This window comes from Acomys russatus, chromosome X (genome assembly GCF_903995435.1).
Source record: "Acomys russatus chromosome X, mAcoRus1.1, whole genome shotgun sequence".
NCBI lineage: Eukaryota > Metazoa > Chordata > Mammalia > Rodentia > Muridae > Acomys > Acomys russatus.
In genome coordinates, this window is record NC_067169.1 from 26,042,305 (window position 1) to 26,063,944 (window position 21,640).

Below are 21,640 nucleotides of genomic sequence, written 5' to 3' on the forward strand. Positions count from 1 at the left end.
ACATCTTAAACATCTGTTTTGTACTTGTTTGATAGCTGTCCGTGACTGGGAGCCTAAGAGTGGGAATAAACAAGCCATCCTCCACGAAACTTGACTTTGTATTCTGATCAATTAAGGATTGGGGCTTACAAAACAAACAAACAACAATACAACATCAAAGTTATGCCTAGGCTTTTTCACAGACCAAATAAATCAAAATTTCTAGAAATAAGCCTATAAGTACTATATGACATACCTTAAATGTTCTAGGTGGGCCACCGTGGGGTCTTGTCTCAAATTTGTATTTAGATTGAGCAGTTCTGCGATTTACCTGCCCTCTACATTGCTGGATGTTAGGAATGATGGTCTAAAGATCAAACTTTGAATAATGTGGTGTAAGAAATGACTGGATGATTCTAATGTGCAGTTAATATTTATTTAATCTATTCCCACTACTCTTGGTTACCCACCAGAAATTGATTGCAAGACACGATTTCGGAAGGTATCAGAGCCTTCACTCACAGAACATGGAGAAATCAAGCTGGTGTTGACCTGGCAGCTTCATCCTTACTGGCTAGCTTCCACAGTGCCAGAAGGTGTGGCATATTATGCCAGAGGACAAAAGTAATCAGAAATACTATCCAGCTGTGAACCCTACAAACTATATCATAATGACCTGCCTGTCAGAACCTGCCCACTGATGCAGTAGTGGCATGAATGTTATTTTGTGTCAATATCATTCATATTGTTATTATACATAATACAATAACATAAACATAAAATGTTATTCTACCTAAAAAATATTGCCTTCCTCAAAGAAGTTTCTTTGGGCAGTGGACAGCAGTTAATGCTGAAACTTATAACTGATCAAAGTGCAGAGTATGTCAGTAGAGTTCTCAGCCACAAATGAGGCATATCTATTACACCTCCCAAGGCTTAGGGACCATTGAGGAAAAGAGAGTGGGAAGAACGGAAGAAGCAGAGATCACGGAAGGCAGCAGAGATACAGCATCTTCTGCACATCACAGGACCACTGCACTCATGAACTCAGCGCCTGTTGAGGTTGCCTGCACAAGTTCAACCCTGTCAATAATCTTGCAAAGAGGAGGACAGGTTCATAAGTCCCCACTCCTCACTTAACCAAGGAGCTATTAACAGATGATGACATTTAAGGAGGGAAGAGTTGATTTTCTCTAATGGTGTAGCCTTGGTAGATTGAACACACTCCGGTAGATGAGCAGACACCCATGAGTATAAGGGCAACACAGATATTTAGTGAGTCATTTAAACAAAAATAGAAGGTGGGAATGTGGGGGTGGGTCTTGGGGGAGTTATGGGGAATAGATATGATCAAAATACATTTTGTAAAAATTTCAAAAAATTAATATAGTCTTCTGAAAGTGTTCTATGACATTTTCATACATGTATATAATGCATTCTGATTACTTCCTTGCCCTGTCTTATCTCCCTTCTACCCTTATCACCCCCAATTTCTTCCCTACAACTATCTTTCCCACATTCATGACTTTTTGTTCTTTTGTTTAATGTCACACTGAGGCTGATCCTAGCCATTGTGTGACCATTGGCTTGGAACTATCGATTGGAGCTTGGTGGCTCACTAGCAGGTACAAAAAGAAATACTACACCTTCCCCCTGTCCTAGAATTTGTTAGTTGCCAATAGTTAGGCAGCATACAATAGGGCCCATGAGTCCCTCCTCTAGACACAGACGACTGCTGACCAGGCCAGTCTTGTGTAGCCCCAGTGGCAGAAGAAACAATTATTGTGAGTTCATGATTGTCATTACTGTGTCTTACCTGGAAGATAGCATGCCACAGCCTTTCTCTTTATCTTCAGGCACTTACATTCTTTATGTTGCCTCTTCTTAAATTATTCCTCAGCCTTAATGGCTAGATGAAGCTCGTCTTAAAATCAATGGCTCCCTAAACAAAATCTCCAATGCCAAGTGAGAAATAACACCATAGAAGTTATTGCTCAGGGATGTTGGGGTCAGGCGTAGCGGTGGTAGCAAATTAATTCGTACTCTTGCCATTATTCTGGGTTGCTAAGAAGAATTACTTGACAAGACCTGTTGTTGAAGACTCCACATATTGGATGTACAATACTTTTAAGTAATGTATTAAGCTGGGAATATAGTGTGCTTGCTTAACATGTTTAAGGTCCTGTGTTTGATTCTCCAGCACCATAAGAATGGATCTGAAATGATTCAGCAACTTTAGCAGGGGCTGCCTCTGACTCTGTAGCCTGAATTTCTAACCCTTTCCCTTAACATGTGTAGCCTCAGTAGGAGAAAATGCACCTAGTCCTACTACATCTTGATATGCCAAGACTGATTGACATACATGTGAGACCTCTCCTTCTGGAAGGAGAAATGGATGGGAGGGGGGGATCAGAAGTGAGAGCAAAGGAATGGTAGGAGAGGAGGGATGTGAAGTTGTACTCAGGATATAGAGCAATTTAATTAATTAATTAATAAAAAATTATAAACAAAGTATTAATTCAGCATTCATAAGGTAAAAAAAGGTCTTTACTTATAAGTATAGAATTAGTATACATTCAAACTTAAAGTATGTTTAACATTGTAACTTTTTCTTTTTATGCTGATTCCTTAAATAAAAATATAATGAATGAGAAAAGACATATCTTTCAAGTACTTATTCAGTATTCCCTGTGATCTGAGAAAGTATCCATCTGTGGTTAATATAGCAACATCCCACTGATCTCAAAAGCAGACTTTCAAAAACATTCAGCTTTGCAAAATCAGAAGGGAAAAAGACATTAAAATAACAATCAGAATTGGCAACAGAACTTGGAGGTTGGATCCCTAAGCAAAAGGAATAGGCAGGACCTCGAACCCAGCAAAAATTAAGAAGTTCAGGATGGTGATGTCTAAGCAACTGCACAGGGCAGCTGTCTGCAAAGTCTGCAAAACTGCGACTAAAGTAGCTGTCACAAAGGTTCTTCTGACCATGGCCGTGAGCTGTAAGGAAAATTTTTATTCTCTATAAGAGAAAGTTATGTGCTGATAAATTGTTTTATCTATGGTTCTCCAGAGAAAAGGTACAATTTGGAGCATTTGCCAATTTTCATGGTATTTTATGACAGATTTCAAGGTACCAAGATAGGACATGGACCATGGACCTTTGAAGAGACTTACACAATTGGTTTTCCAGGCAGTGCAAGCTGAAATGAGGAAAACATTAGTTGCTACAGGAAATACAAGGCAGGCCTGAGGCCCAGGAGGAGAAATAAAATTCCTTTATAAAACATTTTGTTCCAAGGATTAGCAAAGACAGAAGGTAGCTGTCGCTATGTGCTAAAATAAGATAATAATTCCAGTGGCAAAATCATCTTGGATAATCAAAAACTGAGTACACAACTATTTCCCTTGTCATTTCCTTTCCAAAATAATTATCTGAGTGATTTCACTATTAAGGACTGCATGAGTAAACAGCAATCAATTGTAAAAAATATTAAAAAAAAAAAAAGTTAAAAGAAACCTGAAATCTGTGCCAGTGATATGTTATATAATGTGTGTGTGTTTGTGTGTGTTTGTGTGGGTGTTTGTGTGTAATATTTATTTTTAAAAGGGAAGGCATGGCCATGTAAAAAACATTTCCTTTTTCCTGTCCTCCTCGTTTAGCCTATGAGTCCCTCTGTAGGATTATTATCATCCCTGAGAGCTGAAACCCTTACTCTTTATAGTAAAAGCATACCATACAACTTCATTACAGATTCTATTGCTTTCCATAGAAAGAAGCACACATGTAATAATGCGACCGTTTCAGATCATCACAGGCAAGGCTGAGAAACTCTAACCCAAAGACTAGCTTCTTCCTCCTTTTCAAAGCTCTCTAAAGGGAAGCAGCCAATCCAGTTCTGGCTACCATCATGACACTAGGCAAGACACGTCCTGGATGTTCTCTAAAGTAACAAACATCTTGCTTCCTCCTTATGGTATGAATTGCAAAACTCCTCTTCAATTTCCCTTCTTTTACCCAGAAGCAAATTAAAGAAATTTTAATTGATTGTGCGTGCATTCCCTACTCTAAAATAGGTAAAAGTTTAAGTTATCTTTTTGCACTGTAAAAAATGTACTTTCAGTCAGGTGTGGTGGCATATGCTCTTAATACTCAGCACTCAGGGAGGCAGAGACAGGCAGAAGCAGGCCGATCGCTGTGAATTCAAGGCCAGCCTGGTCTACAAAGGGAGTCCAGGACAGCCAATGGTACACAGAAAACCCTGTCTAAAAAGACAAAACAAAAACCTGCACTTTATAAACTGTATTCAACCACTTTCTTTTTATTTTTTAAAGGTATTTCATGAGTGCTTACAATATCCAAGACTATTTTATTATTCTTCTAAATATGAAACCTAATTCTGACCTAGTACTTGGTGATATTGTGACTACATCAAGTTTATTTATAAATAAGTTCTAAAATAAATTTCAAGGTACATTATCTTAAATTAAATAACACCTATATAACATTGATTATCTTTGTTTACATTCGTTTGATATGTTTATCCTTCTAAAACTATCTCAGAGCCTATTTAAAGATGTTTTAAGCCAGTGTATTTTATGACTTTATACCTTGCTGTTACAAGCATTTGAAGTGTTCTACTGAATTTAAAATAGTCAAGAAAGTCTAGAAATTTAATATCATTCACTATTTTATCCCATTAATCACACACATACACACACGTACATGCACATGCGCACACTGTCATTATAATACTGCTATAATAGACTTGGCTTTGCTTGTAAAGTGCTTACTGTGAAGACATGGGGATGTGAATTTGATTCCTAGCACCTACAGAAAAGCACACACGCCAGGTGCTGTGGTGGGAATCTGTAATCAGTGCTGAGGAAATGGAAACAAGCTGGTCCTTGGAGTTTACTAGCCAGTCAATTACCTGAATTCCCAAGTCCTAGATCCAGTGAAAGGCCCTGTCTCAAAAAATAAAAATAAAAAAAGGTTGAGAATGACTGAAGAAGATGCCCAGCATTGACACAGGCTCTCCACAGACACACAGGCATAGATGGACAGACAGACAGACCGGCAGGCTCAATCTCTCTCTCTCTCTCTCTCTCTCTCTCTCTCTCTCTCTCTCTCTCTCTCTCTCTCTCTCTCTCTGTCTCTCTCACATGCAGGTGTGCACACATACACAAAGAGAAAAGAAAAACACTATGGTATATCCTTGCCTATAACATTTTCTATGGGGAATTCCACCTAGCTGAAGCTGCTGTTAGTACAGAGAAGCCAGTGTCAGGATGAAAAGCTACGGATATGTTTGAGGATATCAGATCTTTCTTCCATGAGCCATCCATGGTATTTAGAGACAGCTTTACTCTGTTAACCTTTCAGTATCTTTCTCTCACCAAGAAGGAAGAATAACTTCCTAGAATGCTAATAGCTTTGCAGTTCCTGGAAATCTGTGAGAGGATCAGGAGGTATGGTATTTGCACATTACACAAGCTATGAAAAAGCATAGCAACAATAAAGCATTTATATACAATATGTTCATATAAGTGAATATGTGCATTACATAAAGTACTATCATAATATAAAAACACTCTGTAATAATGTGATCCATGATACATAATATTATGTCATAGATAATCTGTTATGAGTTGAGACCCCTTTGAAGGTTGAATCACCCTTTCATGGGGATCATGTATCAGATATCCTGTATATAAGATATTTATATTATTTTTTCATAACAGTTATAAAATAGCAACAAAAACAATTTTATGGCTGTAAGTTACCACAACATGAGAAACTTATTAAAGGGTTGCACCATTAGGAAGGCCAAGACCTGCTGATATAGGCCATAAAGCCTGTAGGATACAGTGTGCACTATCACTACTCACACTTAATTTCATTGCTGTCTAGGCTGTGTGAAAACCCTGCAGCCAAGTTTCTTCTGAAACCTGGAATAACGTCAGGCCTTCAGAATACCACATTGATCTAAATTCAAAGTTGCTTCCCTTTGGGAGAGACAAGCGCAGGCATTCTGTCACCAAATAGCGTGTAGCTACACTAATATCTTGGTTGACCTCAGGCAAATAACTAAACACTCAGGATCTTAATCTCCAAAATGAGGCTAGTAGTTGCCCATGTGCCCTAGGACTCAAGAAGTCAGGGCTGGTCAAATTTTAAACCCAGTGCTGAGTATACTGTAAGGTCTGTGTAAGTACTGTGATCTTTCCCATGGAAGCACCCTGTGGTTCTTTAATGTTCCTGGACAACACTTTCCCTCTTCTCGATCTAATATGAACACAACTCTTTCTGTTTTTCTTTAACATAAACTTTTTTTCAAAGTCCCAGAAAACCATATAACATTTAAGTAATTGTTAAAATTGACTTCATTTACAAACTGGAATTAAAAAAAATGCCATTCTCTTGAGTGCATCAGGTGTTCAATGGTTTTCATCCCTAAAAACACATCTGCTTTGGGATGCAAACCATTGACAGTTTTATATTAGACAGTTAAGTACTCAGATGAAAATAATTTAATTCTGTTGTAATGTCACTTAAAACGAAGAATATGAGGTGTGTTAATAACCAACAATGTTCTTATATTTGCAGAATTATATCTCCATGTGGTATATCAGGGCTTTCATTTTAAGGTTTTAGTTCATTCTTTTTATTCTCAACATTACATAGTTTTCCCATAACACTGAACAAGAGTTGCAAAAATACAAATACAAAATGAAGTCACCTGCAGATAAATAAAACATATGGACAGTTCATTTTATTAATCCTTAAAATTAAATTTTAAAGAGGTAGCTCTTCTCTGTTAGCCTACACTCTCAAACAGGTTTTCAAGCCACAAATCAACAGATTAACATCCTTGTTGACTCACTGCTTTAGAGTAATTCCCATTGTAACTGCAAAGTTATTGTTCAAAATATTGCTGCTGTTTATTTTCTTAAGAATATTTGCTAAGTGGTATTGAAACACAAAAGCTCAAGAAAAATCAGAGCTTCTACATTTGGACTAAAAAGGGGACACACACAGTGATCTGTTCTTTCTCTAGAGTAGGATTTATTAAATAGTAAGCCTGCGTGGTGTTTGTAAGTACAGCATTGTGGGAGGGAGAGAATCAATGTGAATTCTGGGAAGCCATGGCTGTACCCTGAATAGGCTGTCATTATTGCACCTGCCACTCACAAATAGGCTGCTGTGAACTGCATGTGCCTCCCCTGCTTAATGGAGCGTTTTCATATTCATAGCCTTGACACTTTGTAAGTCTTACCACAGAGTAGGCGATCAAGAAACATGGTAAAATAAAGAGCAAATAAATGGATCATTGTCCTTAGTTGTTCACAGTCTAAATTGAGTGGTAAGGCTAACACAGAAGGGATAATTAACCTTCAGGACAATAGTGACATCAACAGTCTCTTGCAGAACAAAATGTCAAAGAAGATGTAGAAAAAACTGAAACCTTTGTACATCACTTGGAGAAATGTAAAATGGCAACCACTTTGGAAAAACAGTCTGCAAGATCCTCCACAACATGGAGTTACTATATAAGCCAGCAATTCTCGTCCTAGTTATACTTTATTTCACAAAAATGAAAATAGGTCCATATAAAAATTCAGACGTGACAAGAGAACAAAGCAACAACCTACAGACTGGGAAAAGATCTTCACAAACCCTACATCTGACAAAGGTCTAATGTCCAAAATATATAAAGAACTCAAGAAATTAAACACCACCAAGAAATGGGTCTTGGAACTAAACAGAGAATTCTCAACAGAGGAATATCAAATGGCTGAGAACACTTAAAGAAATGCTCAACCTCCTTAGTAATCTGGGAAATGCAAATCAAAACAACTCTGAGATTCCATCTTACATCCATCAGAATGGCTAAGATCAAAAATTCAAGCGACACCACATGCTGGTGAGGATGTGGGGAGAGAGGAACACTCCTTCATTGCTGGTGGGAATGCAAACTAGTACAGCCACTTTGGAAATCTATCTGGTGCTATCTCAGAAAAATGGGAATAGGGCTTCCTCAAGACCCAGCTATTCCACTCCTTGGAATATACCCAGAAGATGCTCCAGCACACAACAAGAAAATTTGCTCAACCATGTTCATAGCAGCCTTATTCATAATAGCCAGAACATGGAAACAGCCTAAGTGTCCATCAGTAGAAGAATGGATAAATAAACTGTGGTACATTTACACTATGGAATACTACTCAGCTATTAAAAACAAGGAATTCCTGAAATTTGTGGACAAGTGGATTGAGCTAGAAATGATCATAATGAGTGAGTTAACCCAGAAGCAGAAAGACTCAAATGGTATATACTCACTTGTATCTGCATACTAGCCCAAGGGGCATGTCCCAAGAAACTCTTCACTTACCAGGAAAGTGGGACAGAGAGGCGGACATCCTATTGGGACTCTAGGTGAGAGAAGCATGGGAAAATGGGGAAATAGAAGGATCCAGAAGGTCCTAGAAACCTATAAGAAGAACATTATGATGGGCAGATCTGGGCCCAGGGGTCCTGCTCAAACTATGGCACCAGCCAAGGACAATACATGCAGTAAACTTTGAACCCCCACCCAGATCTAGCCAATGGACAGCACATTCTCCACAGTTGAGTGCAGAGTGGAGTCTGATTTCAAACGAACTCTGGTGCCCCATATTAGACCATGTCCCCTGGATGAGGAGGCCTGGTGGCACTCAGAGGAAGGATAGCAGGCTACCAAGAAGAGACTTGATACCCTATGAGCATATACAGGGCGAGGTAATCCCCCTCAGGAACAGTCATAGGGGAGGGGAATAATGGGAAAATGGGAGAGAGGAAAGAATGGGAGGATACAAAGGATGGGATAACCATTGAGATGTAACAAGAATAAATTAATAAAAAAAATTTTAAAAATTCAGACATGAATGTTCACAGAAGCACTACTCAGAAAGCTCAAACATGGATACCAGTCTAAATGTCTACTAATTAATGAATGCCTCAAGCAAATACAACATATCTATACAATGGAAAATCATTAAGCAACCAAAGAAAACAGAAGAATGAAGCCCTAATAGTTCATATAATGTGGATGAAACTTGAAATAGTTTTGCAAAGTAAAAAAATAAAAACAGACTCAAAATGTCACAAATCAAGCTAACTGTCCATTGTAATTAATTATTGGCAGGTGTCCCAAGGAAAAATGAAAGGAAGAGTGTTAATGAATACATTTCCTTTCCCATGGGATGGCTTTCTTCTAGATTATGTGACGATGGCTGCAATAACTTTGTAAGTATACTAAAACTACTAAATTGTACACTTTAAATTGGAAAATTTAATGTATGTGAATTGCATCTCAAAGTCACATGCCAAAGAATAGTCACTTCAAGGGGTCAGTGGAAAGAAGATAATTAACTATCACTAAACTTGGAAGACATCTAGAGACCTTCAGAAAGAGGTGAGAACTGACATAAGTTTTCAGGGACGTGCTGGGTTTCGGTGTGATGAGGATAACTGCTTCAGCTATAAACAAGATGACATTGTGCATGGGGTCACCGTTCCAATCACAGAGAGGACCCACCCAAGCTGAAATTGCCAATGAACTTTCTTTCACTCTCCGATGCTTACAAAGCATGGTTGTCTGCCTCTACTTCATAAAGAATTCACAGCTAAAAAGCAATCAAGCAAACTGCAAACCTTCCTAGATTGCATTATTTCCCAGCAATAACTTACCATTTTCTCTTCAAAACAACAACTTTCTGATTTCCATCCCATCAGACTACACTGAAAGAATTTCCACACAGCCAACCAACTTCTCCAGAGACTTGACCTAAACTATATATACAGCAAGTGATGCTTAGTCCATGAACATGGAGTATTTTATTTGATGCTTTGAATTTCAAAAAGGTGATTGACTCTGTATCTAGAAGAATATGGAATAAATGTAGGAGCTTTTGGCATGTGTCTTGTCTGGAAATCACTAGTGATGTTTCTCTTGATAAGGTTTCAATAGCTTACTATGAGATGCTAGACATCATGGCTCCATTTGGAACCACCTCCATTCACAAGGTTTCATGGTGTTGCACAGCAGAATACTATTTTAAAATAATGTAATGTTCTCAGTACATTCATCAGCATTCCAAGAATACTCCGCTTGGCTCTGATGGTAGCATCTGAGAAAAGGCTAGCTTTGGTGACTATTTTCAAAGGATCTTTCCTGAAACACAGTTCCAAGGATAAAGAAGGAAAGAATGGGCTTCCTGGAATTAGAAAGACATCCAAGAGTGAAGAATCGACCTACCCACCCAACTACCAAATTCCACATCAGTACATTAACACTCAAAGGTTTATGTCCAACCAACTAATGACTGGACAGGTTTTACCTCAACGGTCCTCACATCTTGGCCAAAACCAGAAATAAAAAAGAGATATCATAAGCACTAAATCTGCATACTATCAAAAGCATACATCTCACCCCATCACTATAAACATCTAAGGCTCGATAACTCTCTGTTGTAGGGGATATCTTGCAAATGTGAATGTCATAGTCCACTTAATGTTTTCTTAGTTCCAGGCCAGTAGATCTCCCCCATGGTGCTGCCAAATATGGAGGCCACAGTATCACCCACACCTGTAGCCAGAACCCCAGCATAGGGGATGAGGGCTCTGGCTCCTCCCAGGCTGCCCTTCTGTGTACAGGGCCTGGGAATCAACCAAATGGGAAAACACATGCTCAGAATCAGGTAGATGTGTGTTAGAATAAGGGGTCCAGTGTCTTATTCATGCAGGAAGAGGGACAGAAGGCTCAGCAGAGTGTGGCCACAGGGCTTGATTCAGAAATAGCGCTCATACTCCAGGAAGATGAAGACTGCCAGACATCACAGAGCAGTGGCCCGTCAAAGATGATGCCTGGGATGTAAGTGGCTACCACAATGAAGTGGAAATACTTTCTTTAATAGTAGGACCATGTGTGTCTTGGACTCAGAAGATGACCACTTGGCATTCTGGTACAGCACCACCAGCAGGCCATGGTGGCTAGCAAAGACCAATGGGCTAGATGCACATTTCTGTGTAGAAGAGGAACTGAAGAAGCCAGAGCAGGGAGTTCCTATGAATGAGCCAGTGCAGCCAGGGCAGAACAATGCCAAAGCCCAGCACACAGCTCATGAGGTGGAAGAAGATGGACGAGGACTACATGCCTAAAGCCATGAAGACAAAGTGGATGAAGAAGACCCCCATGAGCACCATCCCTACCACCACCACCAACAGGAAGAAGTCCACTGAGTCCCCCTGGCTTTCAGTCAGAGAGCACTTGCTGAATTGGCTAAAGATTAAGCTAATGCCACTCAACACCAGCAGTGCCTTCCTAGGAGTGAAGCAACGGGGCAGCAGGTATAGCAGGATTAAATTGAGATAAAGAAATATTACCAGGACTTCCAGGACCTGCATCACCTAGCCCATGCTTAGTGAGTGCTTCAGGATATAAATGATAATGGCTCTGGCCAAACCCGAGATGGCACAAGTATTGGTGGGCACTAGGTGAGTAATGCCCAGTGCCAACAAGGAGGAGAAGGCCACTGCCATGCCAGTGGCTGCAGCCACAAAGCCAAAGCGTTTGAAGTACAGGTTCCTGCCAGTTTTCCAGGGTTCCTTCATGATCAGACCAAGTGAAGACATGGCCACGGAAGCCAGGAGTAAGCCACTGTTGGCTAATATTCAGAACTAGAAAACAGAACAGGAAAATGGCATTCCCCTGCTGGAGCAGTCAGTCCTGTTTGTACTGGATGTAGAAGGCCTGCACTGTGAGGGCCACAGCACACCAGGAGTATGTGTCCCACACAGCAGAGGGGGTTCTCAGCACCACTGTGACCACCACTGCAACCTCCACCAGCACTGACCCTTACAGTGAAAACATAGCCTCTGGGTCTGAAGGAAGACACTCTTGGGTCATGTCTCTAGGCCTGGTGGTCTTGGGGAAGCTTGGTGACTAGGGACTCCTTGGCCTCTGGGGTTCTCTACCAGCCAAGCAGAGGGCAGCAACTTTACCCAGCCAGAAAACTTCTCCGGCTTCCAAAAGGGTGCTTCATTGCAGGCCACTCTGAGGCTTTGGAGCCAGCGTCTTTGTCACCCACCCTCCACCACTTTCGACCTAAGCTATAGCAGACATTTACACTCTTCATCTCTCCCAGGCTACACTGCCTCCATCAAGGATTCCCCTCACCCCAGGGGAGCACCATCTTGATAGCTTCCTCTTGGACACACCCCCAGGCTTTCCTTTATTGCAAGCACTTTATCTACACTATGCTACTCCATTCTGAATTCAGCTCAATGAGGTACGTTTGCTGATGTGATAATGAGATGACAACATTGAGGTTCACAATGAATTGGTTGAAGGTTTCTCTGTTAATTGGTAACCAAGACTGATGACCCTGACTAATTCCAAAAGCAAAACATCATGCCTTGAAATTTAGGATTTGCTCACCAAATACTTGGCCAAAAGAATATATTGTACATGACCGTCCCATGTCTGTCTCATTTCAAAGAATTATAAATATGAATGAAAACTCAAATACACATGAGGGTTTTTTTCATCCATTTTGGATCCACCTTCATTGGATATTTTCAAAACATGTAAGTCTGTGAGTGAGTCACCCTTTGAGCCCATGGCTAATTTAAGCAAAACTTTGCATCACAGGCTAACTAACAAAGTAGAGGGTTGCTCTGTGTTTCACATGGATCTTAGCATAATAGTTTGTATTGACAGGGTTTGTCATGCAAGAGTCACCTATCTTCAAGGATAGATTTAGCTATAACTTTGCTTGTATAAAGAAGTCAACAAATCTCTTCCATGCAGTTGAGCAAGGTCCTGTGCTGACAGCATCAAAGCATGTTTGCAATGCAGCAAACTGCATATAGAAGCAAAAAGAACCTTCCTCCTAAATGCACAGAAACAGCATTTAAAATTTCTACTCCACATTTGTCTCCTGCTTTTCTTTCTTCACTGAGCCCTGTTACATAAAGGTTTAGGTGTTCTGGGGAATAATTGGGCATCAAGTATGGCAGGGTGTGGGAGGATACTTAGTTACCTCCATTATTACACACTTTATTTAGGAGGTGGGCAATTCCTATTTATATCACCTCAGATGAAGATACACCCCGGCAATTTGGAAGGGGGAGAACACCAAAACAAGTGGATAATTTCACTTGAACACCTTGTACTAAGTACAGATTTGATTAGTGCCTTCATCTTCTTATAAAGGAACAGATAGCATCACAAACAATAGTTTATGTTGGCTGCTAAGTGTGGGACAGGCAAAGGGTTAAAATTTAAAGCTGAGTGGAACATCAACAAAGAACTGCAAGTGAATTATACAATGCAATGTGAGCACGTGGCACCCCACTTAATCCACGTATGAAGATATGGCAATATTTTTCAGAAGCAGACAAAAATGCAGTCCTGGATACCCAGGGCTAGGGTGAACATGTAGATAGATAAGTAAGCGTTTTCACTGAAAGATATGAAAATTTCCCAAATGTATAAAATATTACTTTTTATTTTTTTTCTAATTCACTCTTATAAAGCCCTAGTGTCAAATTGCTATTGAGTACCAGACATGTGGCTAGTTGAAATTGAGACATAATATAAGCAAAACACATACTTCTACTTTAAATACTAGGTAAGCAATCAATATATGTATTGTGTCTCATTACTAAAGTTTCTAATGCTTTCATATAAAAGTAATATTTCAGATATATCGGGTAAAATAAAACATATTTCTTGTTGTTGTTTGTCAAGACAGGGTTTCTCTGTGTAGCCTTGGTTGTCCTGGACCCACCTTGTAGAGACCAAGCTGGCTTCAAACTTTCAGAGATCTGCCTGCCTCTGCCTTCCCAAGTGCTGCCTGCCTCTGCCTTCCACACCCAGCTAAAACATTATATTTCATTTTACAGTTTCAATATTATTTAAACATGGCTATCAGAAAATTGTCAATCACATATGTGGTTCAGTTCACATTTCTTCTGGACAACCCTGGTCTGAAGACTGAAAATCACTTTAAGGCATGATTTCTGTTGAACTTGAAGACACTTCCATGCAAAAGTGTTGCTTGACTGAACCTGGCTCCTGAACTACAAATATTAACTTCAAACATAATTGAAAATTGAAATTTCATTCACTGACTTCTTGTCAAAATCTGTTAGATAAACAAATTTTCTATGTCTTTGAGACATGAAAAAGTAACTATATTTTCTCCCTTTGCAGATTTACATAAACCATGTTAAAATCAAGATGAAACAGACTCTAATACTGAAATGGATTCATAATTAGGTGCTGATGTCTAAAATCCTGTAATGATTTAAGAAGATACATGGATGGAGACAGGCCAGGGCTGCAAAAGATAGGGGAGGAAATGTTGCCTATAAGAACACATGTTACAAATACCTAAATTCAACCACTCAGTTCCTTCCTGATGTTCTTATTTGTTTTCTAGGTTTTTCGTTTGTTTGGCATTTTTTTTAAAGACAGGATTTCTCTGTGTAGCCTTGGTTGTCTTGGACTTGCTTTGTATACCAGGCTGGCCTTGAACTCACAGTGATCCACTTGCCCCTGTTTCCCAAGCGCTGGGGTTAAAGGCGTGCACCACCACCACCCTGCTTGTTTTCTAGTTTTTATATTTCTTCTCCATTTCAATATTGTCACCTGGATGATACACACATGGGTTACGAGACTAAAGCCTTAGGATGATCCTTCTCATCACTCTGTAAAGCTGTCTGCTGTCTTTGCATCTCCAACTGCTAATTTGTCTTGAATCTTACCATTGAAACTCATTCTAAACTTTTGACTCAAAATATCTCATAGTAGCAGACAGCCTTCAGATTTACATTATGGTCAGCCTTGCATAGCACTTCAAAATTGAACTCCACCTATGACAGTTAAGCCATAAAGTTCATGGGTGAGAAGGAGACTTATTTGTAATCAACTCTTCTAAGCTACTGAAGTCAATTCTCAGTCTTCATATTGCAATAGACAAGGTAAAGGTTTAAAAACAGAAGCTAATACCGGGAGTAAAGAAGGAGAAACAAATTAAAACAAGGCAAGAAATTATGAAGCTAATCTTTTCCATTGTCTTTGCTTAACCCACCTTAAAATTGATTCCATGTTCTTAGAACTCAAAGGAAGTAACAGTGTTTGCCAATAGAGACCATGTTTTCTTTTCTGTTCATAAGTTTCGTGCCCCCTAAGTCTCATCTTAAGAAGTGTTATGTTTGTGGGTGGTTATGGATTTTTTATGATCTAAAGCTCACAGAAAATGAGGTCAAAGAATACTTCTGTGGGTAATCTCAGAAAGAAAAAAGTCTACAAAAGTATTAAAAAGAAAAGAGCAGGTCATACTTCTTAAAGCAGGCTCTGTACAGTAAATCCTCAACCATTTGGGAATGAGTCACTCTAGATAAGCACACATCCTGCTTTGCCCAGGGTTAATAATCTAACCATCTTGTGTAAGAGTTTTCATTTTTCTAATGGAGACACATCCATGGCTTTTTGAAATCACTGAGCCAGTTTGTCTTACAGCTGCCATTGCAGTTGAAGTGCAGATCAAATGAAGAGCTGAGTGAGACTTGAAAATATTACCACCTGAAGTGAATGTGTCTCCACCCAGCAACATTGACAGTTTATTACGACTGACATGCCTTGTTGTCCTGATGACCTAGGTCTGAGGGACCTCCAGCTACCTCTCCAGAAAAGGTTAAAGGAGTTTCTGATTCTCAATGATCTTCTCTTTTTCACTTATGGGCAGATTGCTCTTCCCCTGTAGGATATAACCACTACCACCAAATGCTCATGGGTTTCTATCCCAGAACTCCTAAATGCTGCATCCACTGCCACTCTGCTCTTTTGTGTCTTCCACACATGTTCTCCTTCTCAAAATGAGCACATGTATCCACTACCTGTCTCCTTCTATAAGACACACCTATGATGAAAGAAAGACCTAGATGAAAAGCAGATCTGGATCCCAATTCTTTATCTAAGAACTCTTTATTTTCCTTTACTAAAAGAAAAGCCCTAGTCATCTTTATTAGTTCTAATCCTATAAACTGAGTCTACCATATGGTTGTTATGTTATCATAAAAATAAAAACAGTTTTAAATCTTTAAATGCTGAATCTCTGACACAAAATTCAGAAATCCTTGGTTGCTAGTCTAAACTCTGAACTGTTGTGCAACCGAATTCTAGTCAAATACAAATGTCTGCTTCTCTTTCATTAACAATTAAACTTAAGTCATAGCAAAAAGTAAAGTTAGTAATTTCTCCTTGGGAATATGAAAAAAAAAAAAACCTTAATATGGTTGAGCCTGAAGATGGTCTTTGGAATCAGACAGCATGAGTTTCAGACACAATTCCACCACATAAGATCACTGACCGTAGGGAAGTTGTTTAGGCTGAGCCTCAGTTTCCTCAACAGGAAAACAGAATGAGTAACTTCCAGTAGAAAGTTGTTGTAAAAGAGTTGAGTGAAATATTTGATATAGAGTGCTAGGAACAGTGAGAAAAAGACTCCACATTCTTGATCTTCTGGCAATAGAAAACTGCATTGAGCTTTGTCTAGGTAAAGCAATCTTTGAATAATTAAAAGCATTCAAGAACTCATTTTCCAAGATATTGATCTTTTCTCCTTTTTGAAGTTCAGAGTATTATTTTGCCTAAAGCAGTCTGACTGTGCTAGCCATAAACACACACACACACACACACACACACACACACACACACACACACACACACGAGTACTGCCCCCTCATAACCACTACTAACAGGACTAAAACCACCACAGTAACCACCATGACTACTAGCTAGTTAAATATATCATGGTATACTTGCTTACAAATGCCCGTACAAAAAGCATTCTCGCTTGCTGTCGTTGGCATTTATGGTTGTTCTCAGCATATCGACCCTAATTAATCTGTAGGATATGTGGGCTTGGGGCATTAAAATATATCTAAGACTCCAGAAAAAGGCTAGACTATATTCACTTAAACAACCGTTGCTCATTCTGTCTTGCTTTCCCAGGATATAAAATGAGCTGGCCATCAAATCCATATTGTGAGTAAACTGAAAAGTTTCTTAGGTATATGGCAAAGCATCACATAACAGGATAATCAGGGAGTTTTTGTTTTGTTTCATAAGTAAATGTGCATAGGCAGACTATTACCTTACAGAAAAGAGACCATTTAGCTCTATCATCGGTTGACTTTTACAACTAGTCTATTGACGTAATTCACCTACATAAAACTCACACATTTTAGGTGTCAGTTCAATGGCTGCTTATATATTTAGAGTTGTATAATCCTCACAACAACAAATTTCAGAATGTATTTTTCAACATGAAAATAAACTCTATATCCATTTATTAACAGTTATTCTTTTTTTTTCTTCCCACTCACATTTAACCCCAGCCCTAGGGAAGCATCTTGTATTAGTTGGACTTCTCTATCTGAACATACTCTGAAAACAGAATTTTATATCACGTAAATTTTCATATTGGGCTTCTTTGATTTAGCATAATGTTTTCAAAGCTAATCCAATCTATAGAATATATTAGTACTTCATTTCTTTTATTGATGAATAATGTTAACTTTTAGGATTAGAGCACATATTATCTATTAACCAATCAAGGGAGACTTTGGTTGCTTTCATTTTTTTACTATTATTATTATTATGCATTATTATTATTATTATTATTCATGCATATTCATACACAAATTTCTCTTGTGTATGACCCTAGGAGTAGTACTGAGAGCTCATATAGTAAGTCTATGTTTAAGCTATTGTGGAACTGAAAGACTGTTTTCGAAACTGGCTGCAACAATAAATTCCCACCAGTAATTTATGAGGGTTCTAATTTCTTCACATCCTAGCCAATACTTTTTAATATCTTTTTTATTATTACCATCCTAGTGGTTATAAACTAGTATTTCTTGTGACTTTCATTTGTATTTCCCTAATGAATAATGATTTGATATTGTACATGTTTACAAGTGCATTTGGTGAGTTGTATGGCTTTATGAGCTTATTGACCACTTTAGAGGTGAATGGGAGGAGCTATTGTGGAATTCAAAGAGTAACAAAGGAATCAGATACAAGAATGACACTCTGTAGCTCACTACTTTTTGTTTTGCTAGCACAATGAACACCCTAGGGGGCTTTTGAATATTTTTAATCTTGATGGTGGACTCTGGGAGCTATCAATCACTTAACTAAAATAAAATGGAATTCTATTCAACAAAACACTGAAAATGGAACTATAAACTATGTGGTCATTGGTCAAAGGTCTTTATCACTGGCTTCTGAGTCAAAGATTATGAAGTCAACCTGATGGCTGACTAAGAAGAAAATAACGTGAGCATATTTATTGATGCATGGGATCAGTGTTGGGGGGTGTCAGAATGGTGTAATAGCAAAAATGGAAATTAAGTTCTCAAGGCATGATATGTGACAAATTTTGTTACAAGCATTTATGCAAAAACCGTGTAACTTTTCAGGTAAACTATCTACTAGTCTCTTCATAATTCTGCAAGGGTCTTTTTTGGTAGAAGTTTGCTTTTCTGTAACAGAGAAAGGAAGTAAATTCTTTTCCACAACCACGGTCACCTCCTGTTATGGTTAGCAGCAGTAGAGCGTAAAAGTCCACATTGGTATTTTAGAACCATCTCTAGCATTGGATAATTGTCACAAGGATGGCTTGTAAGTTCTATATAAGGAGATAAGATGACATAATTGGTTTTTGCTTTTAGAGACAAGGTTTCTCTGTGTAGCCCTGACTGTCTGGAACTTGTTCTGTAGACCAGACTGGCTTGGAACTCACAGAGTTCCAACCTGCCTTTGCCTCCTCAGTGCTAGGATTAAATGAGTGCTCCACCACTGCCTGGCATATGACATAATTTTGTCAGCAGGTATGGTGTTGTTCAAATTGAAGTAATAGGATCCTCTTTTGACTAGTTAAATGACATATGTAAGAATTGTGTTTAATTAGCAGAGGCAGCCAAGAGCAGAGGCAAGCAAGTTTACAGAAAGTAGCATCTCATAGCAGGCATCCATTAATTTTTCTGATGGTGGTTGGGAAGATAAACATTGGAGTTAGTATGCATATCCCAGCAATATAAAGATATCCTTTACTAAGTGTCTTCGATTTCATTATGCATTTTAATTATATGAGAAAATTGGTCAGCACTCACACGCACACACATACACTCACACTCTCCATCCTTCACACTACTTAGATATTTCATCTCTTCCCTTTATTCCTAGATCTCAGTCTAATCTTCATCCTCTGAACCATCCAAGATTATCATTCTTTTTACCCACCTAAACCCATTTCTTCAAAGAACTCTTAAGATAAATACTTAGGCCTTCACTCACTCTGCTGCTGTTTTCACTTACTTTCTTCCATCTCCTGTGCCTTTTAGATCCTTGAGTTCTTCTCACAAATGTCTTCCTACAGAACACTCCTTTGTCTTCCCTCATCTACTTAGGTGGGAAAATCACTTTTCTAAGCATAGCAGATACGGTAAGGAGCATAGTAAAATTGAAGTGATTATATGGCCTGCAAAGAAGGGGGTGGAATTTGCCTTAGGATGTATCCCATGATTCAGTGGCTATCTATACCATGTGTTCACTCACTAGCATAGGTCTGAGCCTGCAGCCATATGCCCTCTGACCTCTCAGAATATTGCTGTAAACACTGGATCTCTTGCCATTATCCCACAAGTGATAGTAAGGTACAGCAGGGAATCCACTTTTGGGGGTATATATATATATATATATTCCCAGATTTGAACAGGAGGAAAGGGGAGGAGTGTGCCATTTACTTTGTGAAATGGATAGATACTGATAGAATATATGCAACCCCCAGTAATGTATTTTTAAAGATGAGGATCCTGTTTTCAATACATGGGTGGTTTAACAATTTTTTTAAAAAGAGCACCACAGCACAGAAAATAGGGCTATAAAGCAAATAATCTCCTTTTAATCTGCCTCTTTCCTCCAGTGAGAAAAAAAAAAGATGAGCTAGAAGTTCACAAACAACTAGAATGGCTAAGACTGAAAAGACAAAGCATCTGCATGTGCTGCTGAGAATGTGGAAAAACTGGACAGGTTGAGGAAATGTGAAATGATGTATTCAGTTTTGGAAAGCAGTCTGGCCACTCCTCAAATGGGTAATCAGAGTCACTACGATGACCCAGAAAGTCCATTCCTAGGGAAATATTCTTGAGAAATGAAAATGTGCATCTACAGAAAACACATAAATGCTCATAGCAGCAAGAAAGAAAGTGGAAGCAAGCCAAATGTCTGTCACCTGATGAAAGAATAAATAAAATGTGTCATATCTACTAAAATGGAATATTAAGGTTAGGATGTGGCTCAGTCTGTAGAGTGCTTCCTTAGAATGCACTTAAGCCTTGAATTCCATCCTTAGTACTACATAAAGCCAGGCATGATGGCACCTGTGATCCCAACACTGAGGACATGGAGAGAGGAAGATCAAAAGTCCAAGGTCATTATCAGTTCCATAATGATTTCAAGGTCAAATATATTTTTCGTTATATTATATTTATTTATTTCTATTATAATTTTATATATTATATAAATAAATATAAATATTATAATATATAATTTCTTGGCTATAAAATATAATTAGTCCCTGATAGGATGGCCCGACCTGCATATACCTTGAAAGCATGCTAACTGAAAGGAATCCCTGGGAAAGGATAATGTTTTATATAGGTCTATTATATAAAAATTCCATAGTAAGCAGTTGAGAAGCAAAAAGCAAGTCATAAATTTTCCATGGCCTGAAATGTTAGTCATCATGGAGAAGAATAAAGAATGACTTTTAATAATATGTAGTTACTTTGAGAAAGGCAAAATTACAATAAACTTCATCAATGATATAGTTACTTAACACTGAATATATGAATGAATTCACTGTATTGTACATGAAATGAATGAACTGTATTGTTGGGAATTATCTCTCTATACAGATGCTAAAAGATGATTCACCCTTAGGTGGCAGAGGAAGGCATCTCAACATTACTTTGTTGATGGTGGATCACCAAGCACACATGTTCCTCAAGTTAATGGATACATTTCTAAATATCAGAAGGCAGTCTTACTAATTGTTATGAAACTACAAATCCATAGGAATGGAACCATAGAGCTGAATTACCTTGGTCATGTTCAAGGGAATGGGAAATAAAGAAAGCAAAAGAACCAGTGTTAAAATGCCATTTTATCACCTAGCTAGAGAAGAACACAAAGGGAAACAAAAATAATGTGTTTAACTCTATTTTCAGAAGAATCCTTTTAAATATACAGGCCTAAGAAAACATCAGTGTTATAAAATCAAAGCCAAAATGTGTCACATAAAATTAGGAAGGCAAGATTATGGCCCTGGTGCTATGGCTTCATTGTGTAGAATATGGATGTTGGCCTATGTCACAAACAGGCTACATATTTGTAAGAAAAGGGCCTCGAGTATCTGTGTATATATGCATATTTATACAGCATATATAAGTGTAAAAATACATATGCAAATGCATGCATTTACAAATTAAATACTTTTAAGTTTACGGTTGCATGGTTTTCAGAAAGTTTACCACATTGTG

At 38.5% G+C, this 21,640-nt stretch overlaps 1 protein-coding gene and 1 pseudogene across 1 annotated transcript in view; both read right to left on the reverse strand.

The window, feature by feature from the left end:
* Positions 1–21,640, reverse strand: part of Arhgap6 (Rho GTPase activating protein 6) — a 483,811-nt gene that overhangs the window by 208,825 nt on the left and 253,346 nt on the right. The window lies entirely within an intron of this gene.
* On the reverse strand, positions 10,513–12,173 carry LOC127185692 (dolichol kinase-like; annotated as a pseudogene).